At 57.4% G+C, this 20,438-nt stretch overlaps 1 protein-coding gene across 1 annotated transcript in view; it reads right to left on the bottom strand.

Annotated features, from left to right (window-relative positions):
* COL23A1 (collagen type XXIII alpha 1 chain) overlaps positions 1-20,438 on the bottom strand; it is a 313,810-nt gene that overhangs the window by 30,383 nt on the left and 262,989 nt on the right. Inside the window, exons 4-5 of the mRNA XM_046666242.1 lie at positions 18,281-18,288; positions 16,739-16,765 (exon numbers count right to left, since the gene is read on the bottom strand). The gene's annotated coding sequence lies outside the window, so the exon portion shown is untranslated. The remainder of the gene's footprint in view (positions 1-16,738; positions 16,766-18,280; positions 18,289-20,438) is intronic.

Below are 20,438 nucleotides of genomic sequence, written 5' to 3'. Positions count from 1 at the left end.
ATCTCGACTTGGGGTCTCCAGAACTGTGGGAGATAGATGTCTCTTGCCATAGGTCACCTAGGCGCTGGCACTGTCAGAGCCGCGGGAATGAGCACAGCTGAGCGAAGCCACGCAACATGAGGCTGGATGCTGTGCACCGGGGCATCAGGGGACCCGGGCTCTGTGCTGCCTGCAGAGGGCACAGCAGCCCCCGCCAGTCCCCTCCCCCTGTCCACGCAGCCACTCCACACAGCCTTGCCGAGCTCCACCTCTGTGTGGGAGTGTAGAGGAAGGCAACCGGCCTGCTGCTGATTGAGTCCCTCTGGTCTCTGCCAACCCCTGTCCTCGTCCCCGCCACTGTCTCCTCATCCCCACATATACTTCACCCTCGACCCCAGCAAATGTTCTAGGAAGCTCCACCTTCCTGAGCCTTTGCACGCACTGCGTGTCTGCCTGTCACATTCTTCCTGCCTTTGTGCATCTTCAGCTTGGTTACCTCCTCTTCCATGAAGCCCTCCAGGCTTCTCCACTGTCCAGAATCAGGCCATCTGTCCTTGTGCTTAGCACATATTCTAGCTGTTGCACATGACACAATGTATTGTTAATGCGTGGTCTACATAAGTCTTCCAGAGGATCCAGGAAAAAGGTCTGATTCCTGGGCTCCAGTGCTCGGATGAGGCCTGGCATGGAGCATGTGCTGGTAAATGTGGGCTGAGTCAACCATGGAAGGGTAGCAGGAAAGATGAGCCATGGGCAAATACGTATAACACGACATGGGAAGTGAAGGGGTGGGGCAGGCAGTCTGCTGCCAGTTCTGAGCAGGGAGAGGGCGCAGCGGCTGTGGGGCATTGGAAAAGATTAGGGAGTGCCACCTTGAGAAAGTGGCATCTGGGGATTTTGACAAGCAGCTGTGTGTGGGTAGAAAACAGCCCAGCAAAGGCAGGGGGGAGGGAGCGTGCAGGGGCCCGCGAGTAGAGGGGCATCTCCAGTGTCGGCACTGACCCCGACCTCCGGTCTCTCACAGCCTCACATGGGTTTGCCCCGTCACTCCTCGTGGTTCCACTGCTGAGGCTGCATCCCCTGGCCCAGCGTCCTCTGTGGCCAACAATAGCTTCTGCCTTTGTGTCGCCCCATATCTCTGTTTCCCTGAGCTCTCTGCTTCTTTCGCATCTTCATGCCTTTGTCTGGGCTGTTCCCTCGGCTTGTAATGCCTTTCCTTGCCTCCTCTGCTCAGCGAGAGCGACGCATCCCCTGAGACAGTCTGTGGCTCTGGGAGCTGGTCTCTCCTCCTTGGGTCTGGATACAGTCTGGGAACAGGGGACCCCACTTGTGGGGTCCAGGAGTAAACGGCCGGTTTCCTGGCTCGACCTCCAGGTTGCCCTGGGTGGGGATAGTAAATCTGCGCCCACGGGGCCTGGCTCCAGGTGGGAGCCAGGGCGATCCTGAAACCCAGCTCGAGCGCTTCCAGCCACAGCCTCAGGGCGGCTGGGGGCTGCACACTGTGGCGATGGCCTGGGGGCAGCCGGGGCCCAGGAGGCGGGGAGTGGGGCCATCCCAAAGTCTTGGGGTCCAGGCCCTGGGGCTCCCGGTCAGGGCCTCAGCCCCAGCCACAGGCGCAGTTCCCGTCCCTGCTCCTGAGGCTGACCAGGCCTGGCCCTGGCTGGCCTGTCTCCTTCTGTGGGCTTCTGGCTGTCCTGACCCCTGGAGCCACACGCCTGAGGCCTCCTCCCTCCAGCAGCCCTGCCCCTCCTCCACCCCCGTGCTCGGCCCTGCCGGGCTTCCTCAGGACCCTGTCCCCCTCACATCTCTACCCTGGACCCCTCACCCAGACCCGGCCCTTTCAGCTGCCACAGCACTCGGGGGGCCCAGGCCCATCCTGGGTGTCTTCTGGAGCTCTTCGTGGCCCCCACACTCGGTCTAAATCACCAGAGCAACTCTGTAAGGCCAGTGTTACCACTCTCGCCTTACAGAGGAAACCGAGGCCCAGCAAGGGAAGACCTTGGGGCCCAAGGCCATGCAGCCAGTAACAGGCTGGGCTGGAGCCGAGGACAGAGGTCTGTTCCATGTCCCCTCTGCACTCAAGTCCCCGCAGTGGCCTTGCCTGGCTTCCGGCCACTCTTGCTCTCTAGTCCGCCCTTGCATGCCTCTGCTCAGGTCTTCCCTGCTCCACCCCACTGCCCACTTGACCTTACCTCCCCATGGGCCCCCGGCCACCTCGTCCGGTGTGGCTGCCACCACAGTCTGTGCCCAGGCCCTGCGTGCGCCTGTGTGTCCTGCTAAACTGAGCCCAAATACGGCGCAAACTTCACCCGTCTGTCAATCTGTCAATGCAGATGGAAATGACAAAGACTACAGTACAGCTTAGGACTGAATAGGGCCTTTCCTCTTTGTGGATGGAAGCAGGCACTGAGTGGGCCTCACAGCTAGGTCACAGGCAGTGGCTGGGGCAAGAACCGGCCTTAGGGCCTGGACTGCGTACAGGGTTCAAGGTGACCCCCAGTAAAGCCAGGACACAGAGCAGGGCCAGGTCCCAGGGAAGCCGGCACCCTGCCCCTTAGGACCACAGCGGGGGAGACTCTCCAGGGTCTGTCCACGAACGTCCATCGCTTGCAACTCCACTGAGCCCTGCCAGACCCTGATGGCGGCTGCCCTCGCTGCAGGCCCGGGAGGCAGGCCACGCTTCCACCCTGTAGCTGAGGAAGCTGAGCAATGGGATCGCTCAAGGGCTGAAAGAGGCCCTACTGTCCCCAGAGCCCCCCTCTCCCACAGCACAGGGCAGCAGGGTGACAGATGGCTAATCCAGGGGTCCTGGGGTGGAGCCTCACAGGCCTTGACTTCCTTCAGGGATTCCTGGTCCATCTGTCTCCCACACTAAGCAGACCCTCCCCTGGCAGTACTCTCTGGACTCTCTTTCACTCTGATCCTCTGCCAGAGAGAGCAGTGAGTCAGACAGACACACTTGCTGTGTGACCCTGGGGGAGCCAGTCAACCTCTCTTAGCCTGAGCATCCTCATCACCTGTTCTCCCCAGCACTGCTGTTCCTTCCTGCCCTGGCTTCACTCCAGTATTGCCCTAAACTCTGTAGTACCCATGCGCTCCTGACAGCCCTTGGGAGTGGAAAAGAGCTGCCTAGTGGTCTCACGGGTCCATCTGGTGCCCCTTGAGGCCCCATGCACTGTCATCCATTACACTGTTCCCTGGACGTAAGCTGTGCTTTCCCATTTCCCTCCACTGCACAGTGTCCTTCCTCCAGCTGGAGAACTCCTACTCATTCTTCAAGGCCAAGCTTAAAGGGCCCCTCTTCTGGGAGCCTCCCCAGGGGGAAGCAGCATCCACTCGGCCTGTCTGCCACAGAGCTGTGTCCCACTCCTCTTGAGGAAAGCCCTGTGGCTGAGCTCCAGGAGGCACGTGGAGCCATTGGAGGGGGCAGGCTCTGGCTATCCCATATGCCAGCTGGTGACTGTGGGCCTTGCCACCTGTGACGGGCAGAGGGCCCCCCGGCCTCGCTGACCTGTGTGTGGTTCTGCTGGAAAGGCCTCTGCACTGAGTGGAGGTGTAAACTGAGGAAGGGATAGGATGCTGCCAGCCTCCTCTCTCCTCGCCGCGCCTCCTGGGGGCAGCACTCGCACCAGCTCCGTGTGGTCCTTCTGGAAGCAGTCCACGCCGACAGCTCACACCCAGAGCCCCTGCCTTTCTTATTTTTAAAGCCCTGGATGGGCTGAACAGTATCCATCTATGGGTCCATCTGCCTCGGGTGACAGGACTCTGGCTCCTGGCCCACCAGGTGCACTGCAGCCTGCCCTCCTCACTCTGGGTGCCCACCACGCACATGAGACCCTGGGCATCAACCCCATGGCCCTTCCCTGGACTAATACCTGTAGTCTCTCCCACACACTGCCCTGGAGAGCTTTCTAGAATGCAATTCTGACCACACTGCTCTCCTTCTTGAGCCCCTCTGGGGAGCCCCACTCCTGAAGGATGACATCCTGGTCTGGTGCCCGAAGCCCCCTGTCCTGGCCCGGGCACCGAGCACACGTCCTGGTCTGGCCCCTCCCAGGGCTGGGGCCATCTCTGGGGCATCGCTGGGTCCCCAGGCCCAGCTCCAGGGCGTCTGCTGCATCGATGGGAAGCACACAGAGCTGTTGGTGCCCTGCTTTTCCAGCAGTGTCTGCTGCAGAAGAGAGCCCAGGCTGTGCCCTCGGCTTCGTTCAGCTCCACAGGGGGCCTCAGTGCCGCCCGCTGTCTCTGGAAGTTCCGACCACCAGACCTCAGCTGCCCTTCCTGAGAGTGACCGTGGGCCTCCTGTCTCCCAGGTGGATGCCGCCCTCCCTGGTACATTGACAGGGTCATCGATGGTGCAGCCTTGGTCCCCGAGGTCTATTTCTGGTGTGTGAGAAGCCCCATAAGGGGCAGAAAACCAATTTTCCCACCTAGAGGCCTGCCTATATTTGGGATCACAGAGCTCTTGGCTCCCAGGACTTGGAGTTTTAAAAGAGTGAATGAAATGTGTAGTTTCCGAATGAAGGCAGAGGGTGCAGTGTGAGCGCTTTTGAACGCCCACTGAGCTGAGGGAAAGTCACCTCCAGTTCCCCCGGAACCCAGAGCGGAGCTGTGCGTGGTTGGAGCTGGTGCCGAGCTGAGTCCCGAGGCAAACACAGAAACCCCGTGTGTGAATATTTACGGAGCAGAGGTGTGCCTGGCCTGGAGGATGGAGCCAACCCACAGCCGTGGCCTCGGTCTGTGGGGGTGGCTCTGGGCTCATCTCTGATGACACCTAGGCAAGAGAGCCGTGCCAAGGCCCCTGAATTCTCTGTCTGGGGAAACAGCTGACCCTGAGAGGCTGCTGGGTGACCAGCGGTCACTGGGAGTCACTGAGGAGACTCCGAGAGGAGTACGGCAGAGGAAGGAAACAGCCTGGCTTTGGAGTCAGACAGACCTCCTGGCCTGAGGGCATGATTCTGATCCCTCTGGTCCTGGGGGACACTGGTCCCTGGGCTGTGAACCTGGAGGACAGGCCCTGCCCATAGTTACCCTACACAATGCCCTTCCCAAACTGGTGTCCCGTGGACCACTTCCTGCAGAGTAACAGGCTTGCCTGAGGAAGGGGATTCCAGTCAAGCAAGTTTGAGAAACACTGCGTTACACCCTGTGAAATAGGTTTCTTTCCTGCGAGACGTGTCTGAGCCATCATTCTGCTTGTGGGCTTCCAGGAGGGCAGTGTTCCCAGCCTCACCAGAGCCCCCGTCTCAGGGCCTGGCTGAGTCTTGGCAAAGCAACTGTGCTGGGAGGCTGCGTGGGCTGTCTAGGAACTAGCGTTTCCACGAGCTGGAAGGAGGTCTGAGCCTGGCTCCAGGTGCTCTGAGGAGAAACATCCCAGGGAAGGGCCAGGGGCTTGTCTGAAGGAAGCCAAGAACAAACATGGGGTAGGGGCACAGCCAGGCTGGACCAAGGTGGGGCATGGCCAGCCTGGGCGTCCCAGCGGACCAGAAATGGGTTCTGAGCCGTATGGGGCCATTTCAGGAAGCTGGGCGGGCTGGAGCAACAGAACCCAGCCTAGGTGCAGGCATGTCCTGGGTGCTGGGGGCTTCTTCCATCAAGGCAGCCCTCCCCTGCCCCAGACCGTGGGGTGCCCACCACCAGCTGCCCCCGTTCCCTCCCTTGCGTCTCCCACAGGAGGAGAGGGGAGGAACCGTGCTCGGGGCAGCCTCCGGAGCGAAAGCAGGGCTTGGGCCTTGTCTGAGTTCGAATCCCGCTCGGGGCCTCAGCTTCCACAGCGCAGTGATCCTGAGGGTCAGAGGCCACAGCATTGTGCCTGCAGGGCTCAGCCTCCGCCCCCCACCCCCACGCCTGATCAAAGCCCTGGAATCCAGCAGAGGTTTTCAACGCCTGCTGCCCTCCGCGAAACCCCACAGCTGTTTACAAGCCTGGGGTCTGCTTTCAATCACTCTTTCTCTGTGGAGATCAGCTGGGCTCCAGAACGTTTCCGGATGTGTGAGAAGCAGGCCAGGCGGGCAGGGCCCCGTGCTGGCTCGGCCCCAGGCCTTGCTCAGGGACCTGAGGGATCCCAGAGCCTCAGTGTCCTCATCTTTAAAATGGAGGTCATGCCCTCTTCTCCCAGATGACAAGTTCAAGATGGGTCCCAGGTCAGTCTCCTTTGTCTCCTTCTCTCCCAGACCAATCCAAGACACGTACCCCCACAGGCAAGCTGACTCGGAACTGGGGTCTGCATCGGCCTTGGGGCGGGCAGCAGGGAGTGCCCTTGGTGTGGCCTTCTGGTTGTCTGGCAGTGGGACGCCGGGCTGTGCCCTTGCTGACATCTCCTACCTTCGTGGGTCTGCTCACCCCCTCCCACACCCCGTTGAGTGCTTCCTAAGCAGGGTTCCACAGAGTCATCTTCTGAGAGAAATCAACGAGTGTGGCGAAAGAGGGGCCGTTTCTTGGTGAAATAAGTTTGGGACGTGGAGCAGGCTGGCTCCATCGCTGGAGCTTCTCAAAATTCACCCTTGAATGAGGCCTCAGAGGAACCATGTTGGCTACGGCTTAGGCCTCCCAATTGGCAGAGAGTCTGCTGAACTGAACTAAAGCAGTAAACTGGCCGTGCTCAGATGCAGGCAGGAGTAGATGCTCAGACCGGCCGGGGCTGGGGGACTGTCCTGCTTTCTGGTTGTAATTAACGCTGACGGCTCCCATCGGGGAATGGAGCCCTCACAATGCACTGGGACGGGGCCCCTGGGTAAGGGGGCTTACCAGGATTATCAGTCCAGGCCCCGTAATTACGGACCAGATGTTGACAATTCATCAAATTACAAGGCGGTTGGGGCCTGGGGTCCCGCATGGGACATGCACATTCCTGTGTGAAGGCTGCCTCATTATGGCTGTCCAGCAGGCGAGGGACTGGATGGGCAGCCCCCTCAGGGAAGGTCAGCACCACGTGGTTGTGATTTCTCAGGCCAGGCTCTTTGCACATACGTGGGCCACAGCAAGACTGTCCATGCTTAGCGATTTCCCAGACGCGAACTCCTGCCCTAGGCAGAGGGAAGAAAGGACGCTCACTTCTTAGGTCCAGCCCGGCGGCAGCTTGGGCCTCAGTGGAAACACACAGTTCCTCCCGTGGAGCCCCTCCTGGAATCTGGGGTGCTCTGTCAAGAGGCTCTGCAGTCACCTATTGCACCCCCACTCACAGTGAGCTGTGGCGGCTTTAGCCGGGTAGGGTCCCCGGAGCCTGCTGAGGTCAGGCCCTGCCCCTCACCTGCTCCTCGGCCTACCCCCGCTGCTGCCCTCCCGCTCCTTGTCTGCACGGGGAAGGGCTGGGCCTAGACAGGGCTGGCCTGGAGCCAAGTTTGGTTTAGTCTTTGCAGTTGAAAAAGACCAAAACTGACTGAATTAGTTGTAACATTTAAAAACTGGAATGTTTCATATAAACATCCAGAGTTTGGACCATTCCTGAAAAGTTGGAAGTTCTCACACCCCGGGCCCCCCCAGGCCTGGCAATACCTACTGGGTCAAGTGCTCCTTCAACTGGGCACCACCCCAGGGCCCCAGGCTCCGCCCCTCCCTACTGCCTCACACCTGGCCTGCTGCCCCGACCAGGTGACCCACCAGCTCTGCAGGGGCATCTGAGTTTGCAGCCCTGAGCCTAGAGAATCGCTGGGTCCCTTTCAGCTCTATGACTCTGCGAGGCCAGGAGCCAGCTGGCTCCTATTTTGGGGAGAGGGCATGCTCCGCAAATATCCCGCATGTGCTGGAAGCAATTACACATGTGTCCACATTCTACATGGTGGCCAGAAGAGGTGCTGCTATGCCTTTGAACTGATCCCCAATCCCCACTTAAATTACCCACTTGCCAGTTACATGATTACCCCGTCAGCTATCAGGAAAAATCGTTCCTGGGTGTGTGTGGCGGGGGAATGGGGCTGACTCCCACTAGGCGTGGAGGGATGGAAGATGGGTCAGTGAGTGGGGCTGTGTCCATCTGAGGGCCGCCTCTGGCCCGATCTCCAGTTCAGGCACATGGGGCTGGTCTGGAGGAAGGCACTGGAAGGAGCAGACGGGTTGGGGCACCCATTTTGGTGGCAACCTTTGCTGGGGTAGAGATCTAGCAGGACGGAGCAGCAGCTGACCAGAAGGGTGGTGGTCCCAGTGTGGCTTGATGGAGATGTCTACATGATGGAGATAGTCTAGGGGGAGGCAGCCTGCCTGGGACAGCACGGCTCAGAAGGTGCCCCTGAGACTGGCATTACTCACTGCTCTGTCTTCCCACCACCTTTCCTCCCCATAGTGACCGTCCTTGAGGCTCCAGTGCCCACTACAGGCCCAGCTCTGAGGGATGTCCGTGAATCTTTGAAGTGCTCCCACCCCAGGCCCCCCAAGCTTGGGCTGGTGCCATCCCATTGAATTTGGGTCTGAGTAGCCCCAAAAGGAGGCCCTAATGGTGGAACGACCCACTTTTGTATGGGAGATAACCCAGTGGGGCCAATCTCTCCTTAGATGCCCTTCCTGACAGGTGGTTGTGCAGCCCTGGCTTGCACACCTCCAATGATGGGGAACTCACTGCTTCCTGGGTAGTCTGATAGATTTGCAAAACTTTTGTTTAAGTCTGGCCCTTCCCAGGCTGGATGCCACCGCAAATTCCCCCGACTTGTGGCCCCTGGGGAGGCAGCTGACTGGCATGATGATGCTGAGTGCCCCAGGGCCATCGGCCTGTTGGCCCCCCACCCCTAGTCTCCTGTTCCTTTGTCAGCTTGGCCTGTCTTGAGTGCACCCTCTCTCTGTGCCTTCTGTCTGGACATTCCCTCTGCAGCTCCCCACTTGTCAGCACCTACTTGGCCTTCTGACCTCGGCTTACACCCCTTCCTTGGTGAGGCACACCTGATCCCCACCAGGCCAGGCCAGAGTTACAGGCGCTCACAGCAACCCATGCCATCCCGGCCCTGACCACCATGCCTGGTGAGGTTGGAATTCCCATGAATTTTGCTTCTCTTTCCCATTCAACCACATCCTCCCAGGGGGTAGGGGCTCTTGGATGTATTCCTTGCTATTGTATCCCAAACACCAAACCAAGTCCCTCAAGCATCATGAGAACACAATGAATATGTATTGAATGAGGCAACTGCCAAGCGGACGCCTCCATGAATGAATGTTTCCTACAGGCTCGCAAGCCTGGCCTGGGAGCACCAGAGGGCGCTCTTGACCTGCTGAAGGCTGCTCCGGGCGCCCGCTGACTCCTGCCCTTAGACCACATCCTGGGAGGTCAGTCAGGAAGCTGGGCATTGAGGATGCTGCGCCAAGAGGGGCTCCCCCTGCTGGGGTCGGTGACCACCACGGTGGCAGGATCTGTCACTCCCTCAATGCAGCCTGTGTGGCCAGCACTAGGGCTCCTGTGGGGTCATTTACCTGGCTCCCCCAACTGCCAAAGAGGAGTCAGGGATGTGCGTGAGGCCACATGGTCTACAGAACCCCAAAGCCCATTCTCTCCCCACTGCATGAGCAGGACACGGAGCCACATCCCAATTTCAGGAAAGCTGAGTGGACCAGCTTCGTGCCCGAATACCTGCCTTCTCTCAAGTGCATGTCCTTGGAAGACCCGAGTTTGCCTCAGTGACCTGCTGCAGGTCTGCGAGCATGCTCTTCCACACAGTGGGAGGGGGATGCTGGAGGCTGTTTTGCTGCCTGAGGTAGTGGGAGAGGTTCAGCCAGCAGCCAGCCTGGAGGGCGCCACTCTGCAAAGACTCCAACACAGGCACATGTGCAACAGGCAGGACAAACCTCCTCTGCTGGCCCCCACAGTGCTGTCCCAGCTAAGTGCTCTCCCAGAGCTCGACTTGGGGAGGAGGTGCCTCGCGGGCTGAAATCTGGGGCTGGAGGCTTCCCGGCCACCGCCAGGAACATGCAAAAAGCTGCAGAGGGCGAGCGAGGCATCCGGGAACCGAGGGCAGGAGCCACAGCTCAGGCCTCTTGTCCTCTGGCTGCCCCACATGTGACACTTGAGGGGATGCGGGGCACACAGCATGGGACCAAGGCAAGCGGCCCGAGTCAAGGAGTGTCTGCCCTAGGCTTGCAAGGGACCCTGAGGAGGAAAGGCCAGCATGGTGGCCCTTTTCCTTGGGCCCGGCCGTGGCTCCCTGAGGTTCCAATCTGGGGGCTGTTAGGGGGGCTCAGGACATCTGCTTTCATCCCATCTCCACTCCACCCTGAATCTGGGGAGCTGGGGAGCAGCGCTGCAGGGGTCAGATGAATATGAGATGTAGGATGCCGAAATGTAAAAACAGATGCATTTGGGAATTTACAGAGGAATCATTTAACTAATTACATTTTTACAATCAAAGCTGTTTTTGAACTCCTAGAGTGCAAGAAAGCATAAGAATGTGTGGTGCTCTGGGGTCCTTTTTTGTTCACTTGATTAATTCCAAACAGTCCAACTGAGTTATTCGTTTTGAAATTGGTCCCAGGCTGAGGCCCTGTCTCATTCAGCACATCTTAGCTCCCAGCTTGTGTGTCCCCGGGGCCGAGGCCGGCCGTGCCCTGGTACTGATTCTGGAGCTCCTGCCCCGCCCCCCCGGGCTCCTGTGCCTTTAGCCAGAAGGGTCCTGGGTGCTGCCCAGTGCAAGCAGTCCTGGTTCTGGTCACTCGCCTGTCAGAGCAGGCCTGCAACTCCTGCGAGTCTGCTCCCTTCACTCCATCCCCACTGAGACATTCTTGATTCAGGCTTCATCTGCCAATATTCGCAATCACCTCCGACCTGGACCCCCTGCCTTCCGTCTCCACCCTGTAGCCAGGGAGGCCTTTCCAATATACACATCTGTCCACGGCACGCAGGGGCTTCCTCGGCCTCCAACTCTTCTGCTGCCTTTCCCTGCCTGCCCTCAGAGTCGCCATCCCTGGGCACATGGGACCACACTGCACGTCCTACCATGTTCACAGAGGCTGTGTTTGTGCTGCATGGACTGCCTTACCATCTTGTCCTCCTGACAAACTCCTATTCATCCCTCAAGACACACCTCAAATGTCCCTCTTCTGTGAGGCCTCCCCTGGTGCCAGGCAGAGTTAGCCACTCCTTCCTCTGTGGGGCCCGAAGCCCTGTCTGCATGCGTTATAGCCCAATCCACTGTACCATAAAGATTTCTTTATGGGAGGCTCTCCTGCTCAACTGGAACACAGCAGTGGGATGGGTGGGTGACTGGCCTTCATGTGTGGTCAGAATCTCAACAGAGGAGACTGGCCCAGAAAATCACTTGAGCAGCTCAGAGCCCAAACCAGTAGGGACCCATGAGCACTTGCTGAGTGGGTCGTGAGGTTCCAAGGGCCGTGCGGGCCTGTCTCCTTCCCTCAAATGACCGGGTGTGAGACAATCCACAGACGGGCACGAGTCCTGACGTAGCGGGGTGGGATGTCCTTCCACAGTGAGAAGTGCTGCACAGATCTGATTCCGAATGTTTTCACCAGGGCTGAGCAGCCACCTGGGGCAGGGCGGCGGTACCCACGCCAGCCCCGCTCCGTTCAGCTGCTCCCTGACAGGAACAGGACCCTGGCCAGGGAAACAGAATTAGACGTTTCATTGTGAGGAAGGCGTTTGATGGCTATGATGCAGAGGTGTGTGTGAGGGATAGGAGAGAAGACAGAAGGGAGAAATGGGCTTCTTCATTGAAGTCAGCCTCAGTTTTTTGTTTTTGCTTTTTGGCAAGCAGGAAAGGGTCTTAAGGGTTGGCTAACAGGTGTGGAATGCAGCGCATGCGGAGAGAGCACCGGGGCCAGACAGAAACAGGCATGAGGGGGGCAGTGGAGCAGTCACTTGCGTATCTGCCTCTCCGGTCGGTGAGGGGAGGAGGATCCTCCAGCCGGCGCACAGACAGTCCTGAGCCGTGACCTGCTTCCTGACGTGGGGCTGGTATGACAGAGGAGACTTCACAACCTGGGCGCCAATCTGGGCTTTGCCTTGAGTCTCAGCCAAGTCCTGCCACCCTCTGAGCTCAGCTGTCCCCTCTAGCAAGTGGGGCCGACGCCGTCCACCCATCTCCCAGGGCGAGTCAGCATGTGTGAACAGACACCCAGGAAGCACTCCACACGGGCGCTTGCTTGCCTGGCACATTGGAAGGGCTGAGGGGGGCTGGGAGGGGACAGTCCTTTCTCCCAGTTCTCTCGGGAGGGGATTCCCTGAGCCCTGGCATGGCAGTCTGTCTCTGGGGACACGTGGTTTCTATAAGCACAGAGCCAAATTTCCCTGGCCTCCTACCTCTTACATGTCCCCAAGATTCTACTCCATGCAGCCCCAGAGACCTCTCCAGCCCCCCTTGTACTATTTCCCCATCTTTAGCTCGCTCGCTCTGGCCACACTGGCCTCGAGGGCACCCTGGACTCACGGAGCTTCCTCCAACCTCATGACCTGTGCACTTCCTTTTTCCTCTGCCAGGAACCCAAGGTCTCAGCTCAAATGTCACCTTTCTCAAGAGCCTTCTGATTATTTGATCCCAATTATGCCCATCCATCCACCCAGTCAGCACCCTCCTCACATTGTCCTTTATTCTCTTTCTAGCACATTTCACTGTTTGAAGCTATCTTGTTTGTTTCTCTCCTCCCCACCACAGGGAGAGGCCTTGTCCATCTTGCTCAGTGCTAGTCCAGAGACCCAGAAACATGCCTGGCATAGAGTCAATGACTGACAGTGTCTTTGAGGTGGGCCTGCTTGCTACCTCGGGCCTCGGCGCCCTGGCACTTGCTGGGTTTCACAATCTCCACGCACCTCTGGCCTCACAAACTAACACTCTCCTCACACGTGCAAATGTACAGAAACCTTAAGTCCTGGAAGATGTTACCAAAAACACATTTTTCAAGAAAATTTTCAATTGCATTCTGAAGGTTTGAAATAAACCAGGAAGTCATTAAAGTTCAATGGTAAGAGTCAGAAGTCAAAATACTAAAGAGGAGGAAAAGTGAGGGTTTGGACGTTGTAAACAGGAGATGAGAGTGTCTCATGTTTTCTGTGCAGGAGTCAAGGTGCAGGCAAGATTAAGCCTCGCATGAGAGACAAGTCTTTCATCTTAGACAGGAGCCACAGTTTGGAGAGGAAGAAGGGGTCATGATAAGAAACCTCCAGGAAGATCACAGTGACCTATAATCGTTCGTCCCTCTCTGACCCATGGCAGGCGGGCTGTGCTGGCCCCCCTCTTCCACAGCTCTCCGAAGACTGTGACTGGGTCTGACCTATCTTTGTGCCACCTCAGTACCCAGCACAGGGCACAACATCTTCTAGATATGTTGGACGGAGCCAAGCTTCCTATTTATGAGATGCAAAATCACTTATCAACATCAATGCTGATTGCTATCCCAACATGAGGAGTGCAGCGCCCAGGGCTCCTCTTCAGGTCCCAGCTTGGACTCACGATGTTCTGAGCTCCAATCCCCCCTATGCTGCTGATACCACGATGTCTGCTGTCCCTGGACCTCTTGGGATCTGAAAGCTCCCGAACGATGGCGGCGATTTTCTCTGTAAACTCTATCCCTGCAATTCCAACCTCTACCACCAGGTGGCAGCTAGGATTACAGAAATTTATCAAAACTAGCCTAATTTCTAAAACTATACTTCTAATGAAAAATACCCTAAATTAAAACAAGATACACACACACATATGTATTATTGTATTGGCATAGATTTAAAAGTATGATAATACCCACAGTTGGGCAGAGCTTGGGGGAACATGCAGCCTTCACATGTTCTTGGTGGAAATGTAAATTAGCACGGCCTCCTGGAGGGCAATTTGGCAAAAGACATCAAAAGCCTCACACACGTGTAAACCCTTTGGTCTAGCAGTTCAACTTCTAGACATTTATTCTAAGGACATAATCATGGAAATAAACCTACATTTATTCCTAGGATGTTGACTATGAGGGTGAAAAATTGTCAATATAAATAATATAACTTGGAGACCAGTTAAACACATTATATATAATATAATAAACATGATAAAATATGACATAGCTATTACATTCTATAAGAATTCTTAATGATGTGGAAAAATGTCATGCTATATTAAGTGAAAAAAACAGGCTACAAGAATGTATGTCCACTGTAATCCCATTTTTTAAAATAACAAATATAAAAGCAAACTTGCACATAAAAAATGTTGGAAGAAGAAATACTAAAATATTGAGCAGACTTATCTGTGGGTGGTAGGATTATGGATAGCTGCTTTTTCCTTTTTTTGTGCTTTTCTCTATTTTGGGAAGGTTTACAGTAAACACGCTTCTGTTGTCATCAGCAGAGAGCTGTCACTGAACCCTTGCAGCGGAAATGACAGGCCAGCTCCGAACAAGGAGGCCATGGACAAGGTGGCCTGGGCCCTTGTCCGTCCACCACCTGTCCCTCGGACATGGGTGGCTCCTATGCCCCTGACCCCCATTGGGCCACATGTGGACCTGGTTTCAGCTGGTCTCACTCGGCAGGGGAGGGCTGGCCTGGATGAATCCAGAACATGCAGCCGGCACAGTCTCCACCCAGCCCTCCTGCACGACTCTTTTCTTGCTCTTTCTTTGCCTTACAAAGTGACATGTTTTTAGCACAAAGAAAAAAAAAAATCCTCCCCAGGCTGGTCTTGAAATCTCCCAAACTGCCCTTTCTCAGAGCCCTGTGCCTTCCAAACGCTGCCGTGTGCTGGTGCATCAGCACCAGCTGAGCCCGTCCTTCCTCCCTCGAGGCCTCTGCGTGGGGTGGTGGCGGCGACGACGACGGGGACACACACAGCCAGAGCATCGAGGGAGGGGCTGTCGTGCATGCTGCCCCTGGCTCGCGGTTGACCCCATCAACCCCTCCAGCTCTGTGGCGGGGCCTTGCCAGTTCCGAGAGGCTTGTCTGCCCCAGCCGCGCAGCCGAGCCAGGGCTGAGCTGGACTGGGTGGCAGGACGGGAATCTCGTGTGGTTCTCTGTGGACAAGGTGCCTCTTAGGTGGCCCAGGAGTGCGGCAGTCCCCCTACCCTCTGGGGCGACCACACGGAGCTGTCTGTAAACAGACCCCAGGCTGGGAGCCAGGCCCTCCACGGGCCAAGAGATCTGGATTTCAGCTCAAAATACATGGGTCCCAAGTGCCTGGGCAAGTCCTTCCACCTTCCCCTGCCTGCCAGGCCTGCTTCCACCCTGCAGGGGACGAGGGCGGGCGTTGCCCTGCCCTGTGGGCCTCACAGAAGGGACGGCCTGTGGCAGTGCTGGTGCGAGGGTGCTTGGAGGCACAGAGCTGGGCAGGCCAGCTGGCTCCTGGCCCTGGAGGCACGAACGCCCTGAACGGCCAGCGGGCAGGGCTGCCCAGCCGAGAAGACACCCAGACCCTGTGGCAACAGAGGTATGCACCCACACCGGGACGGGGACCTCAGGAAAAGGGGCCACCAGCCCCGAGGCAATAGTGGGTTTCTGCAGCTTCCCCGCCCTGTCACCTGGCCTAGCCGGCCTACGCTCCCCAGTAACCGACCGCTGTTTGGTCCAGGCTGACCTCGCTCCACCTGAACCCCAGCTCCCCTCTTCACAGGCAAGGAAATGGAGACTTCGGGCAGCCGAGGGGCTTGCCCACCGTTTCACAGCCAGTGAGTGGTAAAGATGGGATTTACTCCCCCGGCTGCCCAGCTGTGCACCTGGACTCCTGCCCGTCGCTCACAGAGCCCGCTGGCCAACCCCCCCCCCCCCCCCCCCGCCTCCCACCTGGGAGGAAAGGCAGGGATGGTGGCTGAGGGAGAAGAGGCCTCTGTGGGAGGGGGATCCCCCAGCAGCTGGTCTGGAGCCCCCTGCCCCTCACCTGGAAGAAATGATTCCCACCATCAGCCAACATCCTCTCTGATGCTCACAGCCAGGGAGAAAGGACTCCGGGGTCACTGTGTGCTCAGAGAAGACAACAACGGGGGAGGAAACCCACTCACTCTGCCACTCCCCTCCCCTTTGGACACCCAGCTAGGAGGCAGCAGCACTGGAGACCAAGCAGGGCCTCTTGACGCTCCACGGCCTCTGGGACGGTGGCTCCTGCAGGACCCTCCCCTCCATCGCTGTGATTCTGACCCTGACACACCTGGCCCTTAGAGAGGCCTCTGAGTCAATGAACATTTTCCTTCCTGCATCTCCCCGGCCTGAAGGCCCAGAGCAAATCTGTCCCCAAGGATGGTGCAGCCAAGCTCTCCTTCCGCCAGGCTCGCCCCTGCTCTGACGCAGCAGGACTTCTGGACGCTACGTCATGGTCCTAACTGATGCGCAGGACTCGGTAACGCACAGCTCCCCCATCCTGCTGCTTATGTGGCGCTCACCAAGCCCGTGCTGGGGACCTTGCTTCCAAGAATAAGCTAATTTTTAGGTTTAACTGTAGAAGATCTGAGAAGTGATGACATGAAAAAGGCCAAACTGGACCCAATCAGTCTCCCATTCCTGAGTGGTAACAGGACATGGTGGGCTGGGCCAGGAGTCCCCTGTCCACTGGCAAGAGGTTGGGGGCCTGCCAGTGTGGACGACACTCCGCAGTCAGGGGCTGGACGCTGGGCTCGGGCCACACCCTGGGCAGGAAGGGCGGTGCGGGTGGATTCAGACGCCAGTGGGACTCCTGGAAGCCTCTTTGCTTTGCCTGCGGCTCTGCACATCCCACCTCTTCACAGAGCTCATGCTAATCCCCTCCACAGAGAGACCAGACCCCAGAGCAGAGGAGGAGGGAGCAGTGCAGACAGGGAAATAAGGGCTCAGAGGAAGGACACCGGCTCGAGAGAAAAGGGCAAAGAGAGCAAAAAATAAATGGCAAATTACCGGGTAGCCATCTCGTCCTGATTGCCCCTGTGGTAATTAATACGTTATTAATAATCAGACTTTCGGCAGAAAACCATATGGCAACACTTAGCACTCACCCGGGCCCCCAGGTCCCCCACTTTCTGCGGGGTTTGCAGTTGATAACTGGCTCCTTCGGTGGGCCTCAGGGCTCTGGCGGGTCTGGGGGACAGAGCACCCATTTCTCGCCTCAAAGGGCCAGGCTGCAGGGCCACCAGGGCACACCCCACGCGTGTCCTCCCCTGTCAGCCGGGACCACGGTGAGAACCCCGTGGGGACATGCTTCCTACATGGGACCTGCTGAGGGGCCTAGAGAGCAGATAGGCGCTTCCTGCTTGTTGCCACTTTGACGGGTGAAGCAAGAAAGACAGCCCTGGGAGGCAGATATGGGGGTGGGGAGTGGGGGCATTGATTGCTACTGTATGCTTCTCCGGCCCCACGTGCTCGGGGCAGGGACTGCCTGGCCAGTGCCCCACACATCGGCATCTGTCTCAGGTTACAGGTTGTAAATTCTGCATTTGTTTAATACACTTAATAGTTTAACAGCCAAGTTCAAAAAAAAAAAAATCTCTGCATAGCCCTTTGCATTATGCACTTCAGCGAGCTCACACAGGATCGCCTCCCTGTGACAGCCAGGAATGACTCAACAGTGGAAAATTGCTTGTGGCCAAAAAATCTACCAATTCTTGCTGGCTCGCTTTTCGGCTCGATGTGGCCCTACATGTAGGGGGAAGCCCAGATTCCAAAGGGTGCCCATCGGGAAATGAATCACTGTGGAAGTCAAAAACGAAACTGCTCATCCGAAAGGAATTCCTTTAGAAGGTTGCTTTTGGCTCAAGCCGACTGTCAATGTGCTTCTTGAATGGATTTGTCTGGACTCATCGGGCTCTGAAAAACTGCCAAGACGAATCAAAGGCAGACTTGTCACATGTCTTGGAGAAGGAAAGGGATTTCCGGGCCCACTGATGATCCCCTGCGTTCAGTGCTGCCTGGGGCTGCCAGCCCCGCCCTCCCCCCTTCTCAAACTCAGTGTCCTCACTGGCCAGCTGTGCTGGGGAGGTCTCAGCTGCCCAACCCAGAGAGGGACACATATTTTGGCAAAGGAGGACAACGGACCCCGGGATCTAGTGATCAAGCCCAACTTATTCCTGGCATAACTGCCCTTTCTGCCCAAGCACATGAGACAAAAGCATCTGAACAGATCCCTTATTGCAGGGCACTTGGGAAATCCGGGCACGCTGCTTGCAGTTCTGGGCCAGAGATTTGGTGAGGAGCGGCCAGGCTCGTGGCAGCTCTCTCGGAAGGCAAATGGTCATAAAATGCTTCCCAGGGCAAGTCAAGCCATGGAGTTCTGTGCTTGCATTCATCTACAAATTGAAAAAAGTATGGTCCCTGTCCGGGACAGGGATTTCTTTTTTACAGGACACACCTCTTCAACCAAACATTATTTTCATGGAAGTGCAACAGAGAGAGAACAAAAGGTCTTATCTTTCAGGAGCAGAGAGCATAATCCAGGACACTTACAGGAGGACCTGCAAAACACAAGCAGAGAAGCCTCGTCAGTAGCAAAGTGAGAGAGGGGCCCTTGCCCAGGCCGGCCCCTCCCTCGCACAGCTGCTGCCCACCCATCGTCGCAAGACTTTGATGCCCCAGAGCCAAGTGTCGGGGGGAGAGGGAGCACCTTTGTCGTTGAGCAGCCGTGGTGGGCCTGGGAATGGAAATGACCATCCCGCATGCATTGGTCCACACATTCATTTCACAAGGCTGCTGCTGGTTCCCGCTTGGGGCTCCCTGTGTTGGGTTTTGTCACCCTGGGTAGGAATGCACCTGTTCCTGCTTGAAGAACAAATCTGGGTGCCCACTGGGGATGGGTTCATTTCTATTGAAGGGGAGAGACTTGAGGGAGAAAACAACTGGGACAGAGGGAAGGACACTCCTAAGGGCACCTAGATGTGTGTGGCTGAGCAGACGTGCGGGGGTGCCCGTGGCCCAGCCCTGGGGTTAGGGGAACCCAGCCTGGGTGTGCACGGGGAAGCCGAAGGGGCCGAGTCTGCAAGCATAGGTGGCAGCTGCAGGAAAGGCTGGTGCAGCACGCTGAGACTCGACCCACGGCAGCTGAAGACTCAGGGAGAACCCGCCAGTGTCCTCACCTTGCGGTTTGCAAAACACAGTGCATATCCATGACTACATCTGGCCTTCTCAGCAGTCTCTGTGAGAGGTATGATGACATACCCATTGACAGAGGACAACAGAGGCTCAGAGGGAAAGAAGTGACTTGTCTAAGGCCACATAATTGGTTAAGGTGGAGCTCATCCCGGAAGGAGGTCGCCCAACTCTCCAACCCTATGCACTTTCCATGCTGCTGTCAACCCAGTAACTCCTCTGCTCCAGCAGAGCCTGGACCTCAGTCTGGAGAGCGAGGCCAACACAGGGAGGTGGCACTCAGCAGTCAGTCGGCCAACACATATTTGTGGATTGCCACCTATGAGCCGGGTGCCTCTGGGGGCCAGTAACGGGACCCAGTGGTGAACGCAAGACGCAAGGTCTCTGACTCAGAATTTCCCTCGGATGGATAGAAACTGAAGAAAACAATCACACAGGGAGAAGCACTGGAAGCTCCCAGCACATAATGAGGGAGCCGAGCCAGGCTGGGCTGACCCAGGCCGGGAGGCTAGGCTGAGTCCAGAGGGTGAGGGATGATTATCTGCCAGGAAGGGGGAGGCAGGAGCACGGCAGAGAGGGGAATGCTCAGAACACGCCAAGACCACTGGGCTTTTGAGGGGCTCTGGGAAGCCCAGCGGGCTGCAGTAGGAGGGGCCCGGGGAGAAGGCAGGGCAGCCAGAGCACAGGGCCTGTTTCCATGTCCTGGCCCAGGGCGGCTTCACTCACAGGGCAGTGGGGGGTCGGCACTGAAGGGTTCTGCACGGAGGAGAAATGCGAAGGAGCAGGAACGGGTGCAGGGACTTGTTGCAGCTGTCCCCGTGTAGGGGACAGCGGCCCAGACTTGGGTGCTGGCAGTGGAGATGGAGAGAAGTGAGGGTCAGGAGACCTGATGGCGAGGACAGACAGGACACACAGGACTTGCTCATCAATTTAATGGCTCGGGGTGGGGGAGGGGTAGGGAGTGCATGGGGCTTACAGGAAGGAGAGAGATGAGACAGATTTCAGGCTTGAAAAACTGATGTATGATGCTGCTAATACTCAAGATGCTACCATGGGAACTATGTGTCCCCTAAGACTACACAAGGGGCGGGCCAGAGCATTGGCCACTCGACATCCACATGCTGACTCCGCACTTTCTGCCAATGATCTTGCCCCCTGTTTTACAAAGAAAAGAAAAGCCGCTGGACAGACTGGCCGTCACCTTTCTGATGCCACCCACACACCCCTGTGTGCACCTGCACCTGGGCCCGGCCTCTCAGTGCCCCTCAGGGGAACTCAGAGGAGCTGACCTGCTGCCACCCTCCCTGCACCTGCCGCACCCACCACTCCTACTCTACCGGTCAGTGAGGCCCAGCCTCTCAGGAAGATCCCTCCCGACAGCTCTGACAGGGGCTCCAGCACCTCGGACTAAAACACCAACCTTTGCCCCACAGCCCCTCTACTCCCCCCACTAGCCGTGCTCTCTCCCTCACCCACTCTACTCTCACCCTAGCCGTCCTCTCTCCCTCACCCCCTCTAC

Source organism: Equus quagga, chromosome 7 (genome assembly GCF_021613505.1).
Source record: "Equus quagga isolate Etosha38 chromosome 7, UCLA_HA_Equagga_1.0, whole genome shotgun sequence".
In the NCBI taxonomy this organism is placed as follows: Eukaryota; Metazoa; Chordata; class Mammalia; order Perissodactyla; family Equidae; genus Equus; species Equus quagga.
The sequence above is the reverse complement of the archived record's forward strand: the minus strand, read 5'-3'. Positions and strand labels throughout refer to the sequence as shown.